Source organism: Rhinoderma darwinii, chromosome 1 (genome assembly GCF_050947455.1).
Source record: "Rhinoderma darwinii isolate aRhiDar2 chromosome 1, aRhiDar2.hap1, whole genome shotgun sequence".
Classification (NCBI taxonomy): domain Eukaryota; kingdom Metazoa; phylum Chordata; class Amphibia; order Anura; family Rhinodermatidae; genus Rhinoderma; species Rhinoderma darwinii.
In genome coordinates, this window is record NC_134687.1 from 643,994,799 (window position 1) to 644,007,824 (window position 13,026).

Sequence of the window (13,026 nt, forward strand, 5' to 3'; positions counted from 1 at the left end):
GATCACTCTTTCATCGGTCACATGATCCTCATAACCCTTCGTCACTCGATCATCACAGGTCCTTCATACATCGCTCAAACTTCCAACTTTTAAGCTCCGCTTCCTGATACAGCTGTCATGTGATCTTAATATCACAGGTCCTTCATCCACCACTTCTCTGTATTGCTGAGCTCCGCCCCTCCTGGTCCTGTCACGTGGTGGTGACGTCTTCACAGGTCCTTCAGCTGTTGCCGTGTAGGAGGTAGAGAACAGCGCCGGTCGGGTGTTCTCTCTGTTATCAGTCACCCCTGTATGAGTGTATGTAGAGAGAGCTGTCAATCATTGAGTGACCCCGCCCACTGGACTCCTAGCCGGGATTTAACCCCTCCAGTGCCGGCCTCTTTGGGGTAAGTAGTTATTTCTGGTCTTTGTAGTGGTCGGGTGTTTTGTGGGACGAGTCGTGTTTTGTAATGACATAATATTCGGGACATACAACTTATTCACTGACTTTTATACGTTTCTTGTTAATGTCGTTCACCGTGCGGTTTAAGGGACTGTTCACACGCAGCGAATACGACCCACAACACGCAAGGAAATCACCCCGAATATTCGCCCCAAATGGTGGACGTATAATCCTCCCGAATATCTACTCCAGAAATACAACAAGGCCGATCCCCACCTCTCCCAGCGTTACCATAGCAACACGTCCCTGCTCTTCCGGCCGTGTCCAGGTGACCCCTATAATGACATGTGACCTCTCCAGCCTGTGATTGGCTGCAGGGGTCACATGATGCCTTCTGTTTTATATACGTGTAACCTGCATCGTTGCTGTGAACACGCGGTGGAGCCGCAGAGGATTCTGGGAACAATGCGATATCCTGCGTGTCTATAATCCGCACCGCAGGTTAACCCCTTAATGACCAGGACGGGTTTAGTTGTTCCCTCAGATCTATTTCTTGGTTATTTTTCTGCCGGTCCCGCGGTGCGAGGATTACATTCTGCCGGACGATACCAAATTTCTATGGTTTTTTTCATGATGTGCGATATTTACATAGAAATAATTTTTTGTTAGAAAACAATGTTATTTAGTGTCGCCATATTCTCATAGTTGCCAACAGTCCTGAATTTGCCGGGACTGTCCCAAATTTACAGAGACAGTCCCGGCAAATAACTGTCCCAGCCATTTTCAATTGTATTTTTCATCCTCAGGACGCAGGTACTACTGAATACTGTGGCGGAGCAGGAAACTCTCCGCTCCCTGCTCTGCCATTCACTCCTCCGGGAGCGGAATACCCGGCCAGACAATCGGCAACCCTCTGACTGGGGATTCTACTCTCAGGGGGAGCCCCAATGGCCTGTCTATAGGGAGGGGTGTGCGTCACTATGTACAAGGGGATGTGTGTGGCACCAGGGCCGGCTTTAGGATAGATGGTGCCCCGTGCAAAATTATCATTCGGCTCCACACCCCTTCATAATAAAATAATGGCCCCCACAGTATAAAGCCCTATATAGTGCCCCCACACAGTATAATGCCCCTTTGTGCCCCCCATACAGTATAATAATATTTAATAATATATTATTATGCCTTTAAGGATACAGTATCATGCCCGCTAAGTGCCACACACAGTATATTGCCCCTTGTAGTGCCCATGCACAGTATAATGTCCACTTAGTGGCCTCCACACAGTATAATTCCACCCTCCCCTGGCTGCCACACACAGCCCCCCTTGTAGACAGTCCCCCCTGAAGATTGTGCCATACAGCCTCTCCTTGTAGACCGTGCCATAATCCCCCACCCCCTCCCTGTAGACCGTGCCATAATCCCCCACCCCCTCCCTGTAGACCGTGCCATAATCCCCCACCCCCTCCCTGTAGACGGTGCCATAATCGCCCACCCCCTCCCTGTAGACCGTGCCATACAGCCCCCCACCTCCCCATGTAGACAGTGCCCCAAACACAAAAGAATTATACTCCCCTAGATCACAAGAGGAACTGAGCTGCTCCGCGACGGGATCCTTGCGTAGGCCGGCGTGATCCTGTAGCCTAGTGCAGAGTTTCCCAACCTTTTCGGACTCGAGGCACCACTGGAGAAATAAAATTTCCTCAGGACCCCTACCCAAAATTGTTTCAAGAAAGACAGAAAACAGCTAAAAACAAGCACTACACTGAGAATATGTTCACACAGCGTTTTTTGTAAGGCAATTCAAAATCTGCCTTAACATTCCTGATGGAATTTTGCGTGATTTTTTATGCCGTTGAAACTAACGCAAAAGATGCAGGCAAAAAAGCTACAAATAAACGTCGCAGGTATTTTCTACCTCCTATTAACTTTAATTGGAGGTCAGAGGTGGAAACCACTTGAAGACCATCAGCCCGCCACTCACAGTGAAATGATAATCAGCCCCCCACTCACAGTGAAATGACCATTAGCCCTCCACTCACAGTGAAATGACCATTAGTCCCCCACTCACAGTGAAATGACCATTAGTCCCCCACTCACAGTGAAATGACCATTATCCCCCCACTCACAGTGAAATGACCATTAGTCCCCCACTCACAGTGAAATGACCATTAGTCCCCCACTCACAGTGAAATGACCATTAGTCCCCCACTCACAGTGAAATGACCATTATCCCCCCACTCACAGTGAAATGACCATTCGTCCCCCACTCACAGTGAAATGACCATTAGCCCTCCACTCACAGTGAAATGACCATTAGCCCTCCACTCACAGTAAAATGACCATCAGTCCACCAATCACAGATTCCCCTGTAGGTAGTGCCACGCAGCCCCCTTGTAGGTAGTGCCACGCAGCCCCCTTGTAGGTAGTGCCACGCAGCCCGCTTGTAGGTAGTGCCACGCAGCCCGCTTGTAGGTAGTGCCACGCAGCCCCGTTGTAGGCAGTGCCACGCAGCCCCCTTGTAGGTAGTGCCACGCAGCCCGCTTGTAGGTAGTGCCACGCAGCCCCCTTGTAGGCAGTGCCACGCAGCCCCCTTGTAGGTAGTGCCACGCAGCCCCCTTGTAGGTAGTGCCACGCAGCCCCCTTGTAGGTAGTGCCACGCAGCCCCCTTGTAGGTAGTGCCACGCAGCCCCCTTGTAGGTAGTGCCACGCAGCCCCCTTGTAGGTAGTGCCACGCAGCCCACTTTGTAGGTAGTGCCACGCAGCCCACTTTGTAGGTAGTGCCACGCAGCCCACTTTGTAGGTAGTGCCACGCAGCCCCCTTTGTAGGTAGTCCCACGCAGCCCCCTTTGTAGGTAGTCCCACGCAGCCCCCTTTGTAGGTAGTCCCACGCAGCCCCCTTTGTAGGTAGTCCCACGCAGCCCCCTTTGTAGGTAGTCCCACGGGGTCCCCTTGTAGATGATAGCACCCCCCCCCCCTCTTCCTGTAGATAGCGCTACTGTAGCTCCCTGAAAGAGCATCTGGGGCAAATCCAGAAGTGGAATCCCCGTCCACAGCGTTTCTGACACTGTGACGGGGGATTCCACTCCAGGAGAAGCCCCTGATGTCTCTGTCCATTTATGCAGATAGCAGAGCAAGGAGATATCTTCCTGCTTTGCTATAGAATTCAATAGTACCTGTGTCCTAAGGACGCAGATACTATTGAATGTGGCATCACTACAGCTATAGCAGCTGCTAGTAGTTCCGCCGGCCATGGGGAGGGAGGGGGGGTCGGCGCCCCGAAGGGCAGCACGGGCATCTTCATTCCCGGTGTCACCGCTATGGCTGCTACGCCAGTTGCGAGAGAAGAAGCTGAGGGAAGAAGCTGAGGGAAGAAGCGCCTGGGTGGAAAGGCATCTGCTGAGTCGCCGGGCCCAGGCGCTTCTGAAACAAACAGGGGAAGGGAGCCAGCACAGCGCCCCCCTTCCACCTGCTGGAGTGATGCGCCCTGTGCAATGACACAGGTTGCACACCTCTAAGGCCGGCCCAGTGTGGCACTATGTACAAGGAGGGTGTGGCGCTATCTACAGGGGGCTGTGTGTGGCGCTATCTACAGGGGGCTGTGTGTGGCGCTATCTACAGGGGGCTGTGTGTGGCGCTATCTACAGGGGGCTGTGTGTGGCGCTATCTACAGGGGGCTGTGTGTGGCGCTATCTACAGGGGGCTGTGTGTGGCGCTATCTACAGGGGGCTGTGTGTGGCGCTATCTACAGGGGGCTGTGTGTGGCGCTATCTACAGGGGGCTGTGTGTGGCGCTATCTACAGGGGGCTGTGTGTGTAGCTATCTACAGGGGGCTGTGTGTGTCGCTATCTACAGGGGGGCTGTGTGTGTGTGTCGCTATCTACAGGGGGGCTGTGTGTGTGTGTCGCTATCCACAGGGGGGCTGTGTGTGTGTGTGTCGCTATCTACAGGGGGGCTGTGTGTGTGTGTGTCGCTATCTACAGGGGGGCTGTGTGTGTGTGTCGCTATCTACAGGGGGGCTGTGTGTGTGTGTGTGTGTCGCTATCTACAGGGGGGCTGTGTGTGTGTGTGTGTGTGTCTCTATCTACAGGGGGCTGTGTGTGTGTCGCTATCTACAGGGGGGCTGTGTGTGTGTGTCGCTATCTACAGGGGGGCTGTGTGTGTGTCGCTATCTACAGTGGGGCTGTGTGTGTGTGTCGCTATCTACAGGGGGGCTTTGTGTGTCGCTATCTACAGGGGGGCTGTGTGTGTGTGTGTCGCTATCTACAGGGGGGCTGTGTTTGTGTGTCGCTATCTACAGGGGGGCTGTGTTTGTGTGTCGCTATCTACAGGGGGGCTGTGTGTGTGTGTCGCTATCTACAGGGGGGCTGTGTGTGTGTGTCGCTATCTACAGGGGGGCTGTGTGTGTGTGTCGCTATCTACAGGGGGGCTGTGTGTGTCGCTATCTACAGGGGGGCTTTGTGTGTCGCTATCTACAGGGGGGCTGTGTGTGTCGCTATCTACAGGGGGGCTGTGTGTGTCGCTATCTACAGGGGGGCTGTGTGTCGCTATCTACAGGGGGGCCGTGTGTGTCGCTATCTACAGGGGGGCCGTGTGTGTCGCTATCTACAGGGGGGCCGTGTTTGTCGCTATCTACAGGGGGGCCGTGTGTGTGTCGCTATCTACAGGGGGGCCGTGTGTGTGTCGCTATCTACAGGGGGCCGTGTGTGTGTCGCTGTCTACAGGGGGGCCGTGTGTGTGTCGCTATCTAGAGGGGGGCCGTGTGTGTGTCGCTATCTAGAGGGGGGCCGTGTGTGTGTCGCTATCTACAGGGGGCCGTGTGTGTGTCGCTATCTACAGGGGGGCCGTGTGTGTGTCGTTATCTACAGGGGGGCCGTGTGTGTGTCGCTATCTACAAGGGGGCCGTGTGTGTCGCTATCTACAGGGGGGCCGTGTGTGGCGCTTTCTACAGGGGGCCGTGTGTGGATCGATCTACAGGGGCAGTGTGGAGTGCCATCTACAAGGGGCGCTGTGTGTGGCCCTCTCTACAGGGGGCAGTGTGGAGCACCATCTACAAGGAGCACACTATCTACAGTGTGACGCTATCTGCGCTGGTATTTACGCTGCCAGTAGTGGTCAGCACATATCACCTCGCCCTAGTGATAAAGTGAGACATCACCTGCCTGTAAAAAAACAGATAACCAGAGAGATACCGGCCACCATAGTGGTTGTCAGCCAAACTAGTGCAGACGTTTTTGTTTGTGTATTTGGATGCAGAAATTCTGGGAAGAAAACCATGCCCCATTAGCCACACCCATGAGATAAACCACGCCCCATAAGACACCCACCAAAGAATCCACACCCTAATTGTCCTTGGAAAAAAATGTAAATGTTGGCAACTATGTATAATCAGAACCAGAACTTTTTTATTTTTCCGTCGATGTAGCGGAGTGAGGGCTTATATTTTTGGGGGACGAGCTGCAGTTTTTGATAGTTTTATAATCATTTTTTTTATATTTTTTTAGAGCTGCTAGTGTTTTTTTATTTTATTTCTTAAAAGAAATTTACGGCGTTCACCGTGCGGGTTAAATAACATTATATTGTTATCGTTCTGACTTTTACGGATGCGGTTATATTAGTTATGTTTATGTTATTTACGTTACTTTAGAGTAAAAATGGGAAAAGTGTTTGAGGAGGTTATTTAAAAAAAAAATTGCATTTTTTATACATAAATTAAAACTTTATTTGACTTTTTTTCTAAAAAAATGAATTACTGTTCTGAGGGACTTGAACTAGCGATTAGATCGCTTACAATTCACTGTAATACTAATGTCGCAATATATCGTGATTAATATTAAAGGGTTTATAGGAGCAGAAAGATGGCGGACCTTCATTACCCCCCCCCCATGCTGCCATGACAACCATCTATTGAGCTGTCAGGAAGGACCACCCTCTTTCTTACATCTTAGATCCTGTAGTCTATAGCGACTCCAGAATCTAAGTACATAAATGGCCTTAATAGCAGTTCTCTCAGGTTTCCGACCTTTGCAGCAGGTGTCCGGTCTTCCCAATGTCATGTGAACGATTCCTGAGCGGTAAATGTCCTGTGCAGGAAGGGGTTAAATGAGTCAAATACAAGTTTATACTGAATCTTATCCCACAAAACAGGGGTTGTCACGATACCAGAATTTGGACTCCGATACCGATACTTTGTGTAGTATTGCGATTTCGATACCAAAACGATACTTTGCCAACAGTAATAAAAAAAAAAGTTCTTCCATTTTCTGATGTGAGACGCGAGGTGTGATGATGAATTTAACCTCCATGTGCCTCATTAATAGTAATTAACCCCATCATGTTTCTCAGTCATAATGGGTTGATGTGTGAGGTACATGATGGGGTTAATTACTATTAATGTGAGGCACATGGAGGTTCAAGAGGATCTGTCACCAGATTATAAATGCCCTATCCTACATAATCTGATCGGCGCTGTAATGTAAACTAGGCGTGTTTTTACTTTTGACCAACTGGGCGTTGTACAGAGGAGTGTATGACGCTGACCAATCAGTGACCAATCGGCATCATACACTTCTCATTGTTACAGCGTGAATGTGCAGTGATAGAAGCTGGGCTGGAACAATGAGAAGTGTATTAAGCTGATTGGTCAGTGTCATACAGTCCTCTGTACAACGCCCAGTTGGTCAAAAGTAAACACGCCCAGTTGTCTATTAACCCCTACCCGCACGAGTAAGTAACTGTACGTCATTGCGGGAGGTTACTTCCCGCACGAGGACGTAGAGTTACTGAATAGTTCCCGGTGTACACAGCCGGTGGCTGTGTGCGCCGGGAACTGGGATAGAAGCTGTCCCTGACAGCTAACACTCCTGAGTCACCGGCAACGGACCCCGATTAGCGGTCCGATGCTGGCAGTCGATGTGGTCGGTGGTTTTGCACAGATCCACCGATCACATTGTTATAACTGTAAAAAGTTTATAAAACCGTTCCCGGGACTCGTAGTACAGTCCGGGAACGGTTACAAAGGTCCCCCTCCTTTCCCCCATGTCCCATGTGACCGGCCATGGACTGCTGCTATTGGTCAATTGCCGGCGAGAGCTGTGATTGGTGGGTCTGTTCAGACCCACCAATCACAGTGCGTTTTCTTGCAGGGCGGGTGAAAAATACAGGATACAGGCTCTAATCTCTTAGTTGGTGTTTAGTAGTTGGAGAGATCAGAGCCTGTATCGTGTAGTCAGTGAAAATAGTGAATAACCCCTAATTTTCACTTCCCCTGTTCCCCACCACCTCCCAGTGTATAAGGGAGATATTTTATTTTTTGATCACAAATAATAATTTGATTTAGTTCGTAGGTATTTACTCGTCTACGACAATTTGTCGCGTCAGTGTGAGTCAGTGTCCGTTGTCAGTTAGTCTGCGTCAATCCGTTGTCAGCGTCAATCCATTACTGTCAACCGCGTCACTTGTCAGTAAGGGCATATGCACACGATAACTGCATTTACGGCTGAAATTACGGAGCTGTTTTCAGGAGAAAACAGCTCCTGCATTTCAGACGTAATTGCTCGCACTCGCGTTTTGCGGGGCGTCCATTACGGATGTAATTTGGAGCTGTTCTTCATTGGATTCAATGAAAAATGGCTCCAATTACGTCCCAAGAAGTGTCCTGCACTTCTTTGCCAAGGCTGTTATTTTACGCGCCATCTTTTGACAGCGATGCGTAAAATGACAGGTCGCCGGCACAGTACATCGGCAAACCCATTGAAATTAATGGGCAGATATTTGCCGACGTATTGGAGCCGTGTTTTCAGGCGTAAATCGAGGCGTAAAACGCCTCCATTACGCCTGAAAATAGGTCGTGTGAACCCAGCCTAAGTGTCAGTTAGTCAGCGACAATCCATTGTCAGTGTCAATACGTAGCGTCCGAGTCAGTCCGCCTCAGTGTCCATTAGTAAGTTTTACTAAGGGCTGATTCAGACGTGCGTGGCGTTTTTGCACACGCAAAACATGCAGCGTTTTGCCTGCGCAAAAGCCACTTACCTGCTCCGTGAGGCAGCATCATATGATACGTGGCTGCGTGGTTTTCGCGCAGCCGCCATCATTATGACACGCCATTCGGATGTTTGTAAACAGAAAAGCACGTGGTGCTTTTCTGTTTACATTCATCCTTTTGACAGCTGGTGCGCGAAACAGGCAGTTCGCACGGAAATGCTTCCGTGCGACCTGCGTGTTTTTCACGCACCCATTGACTTCAATGGGTGCGTGATGCGCAAAATACGCCGAGATATTGACCATGTCGCACTTTTTACGCAGCGGACAAACGCTGCGCAAAAAGCACGGACTGTCTGCACTGCCCCATAGACTTGTATTGGTCTGTGCATGGCGCGTGAAAACCACGCGGCCCGCACGGACGCAATACACGTGCGTGTGAATCCAGCCTTAGTGCTATAAAACAAAAACAAAAAAATCTTTGTTAGACTTTGTTACAGTTCTCTGAGCTACGTGTGTGTAAACACTATATATATATACATATATATATATATATATATATATATATATATATATACACACACACACACCCAAAATGGCAGTGAGACTTTACACCGATGTAGAGGCGTATGCCATGATCGCGTCCGATACGGACTCCGCGAGTGGTGAGGAACCACAGTTCTTTCTCTCCTCCTCCTCCAGTGACAGTGAGGAACCTCCTCGTAGTCGCAGGAGGGTTAGTGCCCAGGTTCTGCCTGACCCTGAAACTGCCGTTCTGCCGGACCCTGGTACAGTCAGCAGTGATTGGTCAACCCCAACCAATTACACACCCCAAATCCCAGAATTTACTGCTGCGGCAGGCATTCACGTGCAGACAGAAGGGCTGCCTATTATTGGATTTTTCAAATTGTTCTTGACCGACAATTTGATCCAGCTCATAGTTGATCAAACTAACATTTACGCCCAGCAGTTTATTTCGGAACACCCCAACGCCTTTCATGCCCAGGCCAATCGGTGGCAACCGACTAATTGTGAAGAAATGCACAAGTATTGGGGGTTAGTCCTCAACATGAGTCTCACTAAAAAGCCAGAAGTGAAATCCTACTGGTCCATGGACATTCTCTATCATTGTCAACTGTACCGCAATACTATGACCAGATCCTGCTTTGAGGCCCTCCATAAATTTCTTCACTTTAGTGACAATTCCCAATGCCCCCCTGCGGATGACCTAAACTTCGATAGACTTTTTAAAATTAGGCCCCTCATTAACATTTTATCCCAATATTTTTCATCAGTCTACACCCCCTCAAAAACAAATATCTATAGATGAATCCCTGGTGCACTTCAAGGGCAGGCTGAAGTTTCGCCAATATTTACCAAATAAGCGAGCCAGGTACGGGATAAAAATGTATAAACTGTGTGAATCGAACACCGGATACACACACTCTTTCCGGATTTATGAGTGGAAGGACAGGACAATACAGCCCCCAAATTGTCCCCCCGTCCTGTCCACAACAGGGAAGATAGTGTGGAACCTCCTGCACCCACTGCTTGATCAGGGGTACAACTTGTACTTGGACAACTGGTACACAAGTGTACCCCTGTGAAAATGTCTAAAAGACAAAAAAACAGTGGGATGGTGCAAAAAAATCAGAGGCACCTTCCCAAGACCCTCATCAGCCAATCCCTGCAAATTGGCGAAAGCAGGGCATATTTGCAGGATGGGATCCCGTGTCTAAAATTTAGAGACAAAAAAGAGGTTTGTATGCTGACATCTATACATGACGCCAGCTGCACCCCTGTCCCCACACGTGGATTCACATCATCCACAATGAAGCCTGTGTGCATTCAGGCATACAATAAATTCATGTGGGGGGGGGGGGGGTTGACCTGAATGACCAGGTGTTGAAACCATATAGTGCCATATGAGAGAGTAAAATCTGGTACAAGAAATTGGCAGTGTACCTTGTCCAGCTGGCACTATATAACTCCTTTTTAATTTTTAGGAAAGCTGGCAATCTGGGTACATACTTTGAGTACCAAGAGAAAATTATAAAATTTCTTTTATTTAGAGACGAAGTGGGGGAAACGTCTGCTGCTCCAAGTAATATTTGCCGAATTGTTCCTGGGCAGCACTTTTCTATTGAAGTGCCAGCTACAGCAAAAAAAGGCAGGGCACAGAAAAGGTGCCGTGTCTGCACAAAAAGGGGTATCCGTAAACCCGGACTGTGCATGAAGGAGTGCTTCTACATCTACCATACCTCCCTGGATTAAAAATGTTATACTTTTAAAACCCCCACACCTCCCTTTATCATTCTGGTCTTTGTCCAATTTTAAAAATGGGTAACTCTAAAAAAAAAAAACCAAAAAAAAAAACCCCTCTATACCCCTAGATGAATACCTAATACTCTAACAAATGTGTATGATCTGCACAATTTTTTCAGGCCTATGCTTGTGGCCAAAAATCATCCAAGTAAAAATAAGGCGTCAAAATCCTTGTGGTGCTTCTTCACTTCCAGGCACTGCTAGGTGTCCAGACAACCTATTTAGACCACTTTGGGGCTATTTCTAAACTCAGAGGAAAAATCCCAATAAACATTGAGGTATCTTCCTGCACTTACATGCTGTGTCTGAAAAATCTGTCCTATAAATGACGCATTTGTGAAAAATTTAACATTTTATTTTTAATGGCAGATTTCTACTAAATTCAGCCCCCAAAAATATGGGGTCATAAAAGTGATCACACACCTAGATAAATTCTTTGAGGGGAGCAGTTTCCAAAATGGGGGTCACTTCTTTGGTGTTTCCACTGTACTGGTACCTCAGGAGCTCTGAAAATGCGACATGGCACCCGAAAACCTTCCGAACAAAAGCTGTGCTTCAAATGGTTCTCATTCCCTTCTGAGCCCTGCCGTGGGTCTAAACAGCAGTTTATTACCATTTATGGGTTATTGCCGTAATCAGAAGAAATTGCTTTACAAATGTTGGGGTGCTTTTTCTCATTTATTCCTTGAAAAAATTCTATGCTTTTTAGAAGCAGAAAATGCTGCCGGACGTCGCTCGGCCGAAGACCTTCAATTTGGACTGTGTGGGAGCGGCGCATGCGCCGTTCCCACCCAGACGGCATACAGCATAGTGGATGGAACGGGCCCCGTTCGCATTCACTATGGGGCTGTATGTGCCGTATTCCATGTCTGTATGTGTCGTTAATCGACACATACATAGATGGAAAAAATAATGGCAGCCCCCATAGACAAGAGTAAGTAAAAAAGTAAAACACAAACACACATAAATAAAAAAATTTTGAATAAAACAGTAAAAGCAAATTGATCTAAAAAAAATTTTTCCTGTGACACTCGTCCTTTAAAAAAAATTTTTTTTATTTCTAGCGACACATTCCCTTTAAAGTACAATATGTCACGAGAAAGCAATCTCAGAATCGCGATGGTCATGTGTATTCATTATCTGGACACTGTGTATGTGGCTGCAGATCATGTTCTAGTAAGAACGCGATTCTGCTGTCTAAATGAATGGAGAGGAGTTCATGATGCCGATTGGTCAGCGTCATACACTCCTCTGTACAATGCCCACTTGGTCGAAAGTAAAAATACGCCCACTTGGGCATTAAGAAACTCATTAGCATAAACCAAAATCGCTCCTAACGTTGTGAAAATAGATAGTTTTTTAAAATAAAAAGCATTACTGTCACCTACATTACAGCGCCGATCTCCTTATGTAGGAGACAGGGCACTTATAATGTGGTGACAGAGTCTCTTTAATGTACTGGCATATATTTATATACGGATAGTACACAGGAAGTTGTTAGGAGATACCTAAGTATGCCCTAACAACAGGAAATATGGTCAGACAGCCCTGGGGTCCTTCAATGGACCCTGGGCTGTCTGCCCATATATGGTATGTCCCTCAATCGCGTCACAGTGATTCCTCTGATGCGATCCAACGGGCATCCCCCCCTTCTGATTTTCCCCTGAATGCTGCAGTCCGCTTTGATCGCAGCATTCAGGGGAATAGCGGCGGAGATGAGGTTTCTCTGATTTCTCGCCGTTACAGCGGGACTGCGGTTGTGTAATACAGCCATTGCCCCGCTCCTGACAATGGGTGCGCGCGCGGTCAGCATGAGGTGATGCGGCCGGCGCTGCACTAATGAGCGGCGGTTCAGGCACTGAAGACAGAACATGGGGATGTTTTGTAGTGCGCCCGCCATGTTTTGTCTTCAGTGCCACCACTCATTAGTGCAGCGCCGGCCGCATCGCATCATCCTGACGGCGCGCACATGTCAGGACTCAAGAGCGCGGCGATGGCCTTATTACACAGCCGCAGCCCCGCTCTCATACATTCATGTGTTACTATACTTAACTGTGCGACCGCACAGCTTCGTATCGAAATACATGAAATAACAGTATCGAACCATTTAGGGGGGGAATGTTATCGAAACCGTATCGAAGTTTCGATTCATTGTGCATTGCTATATATAATGTCAGAACTTCACAGTTCATATAAAACACTGACTGCATAGTGTGCACCGTGTCTTGTGAGATGTCAGCAATGTCTCCCCAGTATCCGCCATGTGTCAGGAGTCAGGTCTTCATTGTCTGGGGGAAATGTCTTAATTTTACTCTTCTCATCTGAGGGATACGTCATAAATA

At 48.3% G+C, this 13,026-nt stretch overlaps 1 protein-coding gene across 1 annotated transcript in view; it reads left to right on the forward strand.

Annotated features, from left to right (window-relative positions):
* Positions 1-38: 38 nt before the first annotated feature.
* The window catches only part of LOC142666122 (uncharacterized), a 57,060-nt gene continuing 44,072 nt past the window's right edge, over positions 39-13,026 (forward strand). Inside the window, exon 1 of the mRNA XM_075846095.1 lies at positions 39-386. The gene's annotated coding sequence lies outside the window, so the exon portion shown is untranslated. The remainder of the gene's footprint in view (positions 387-13,026) is intronic.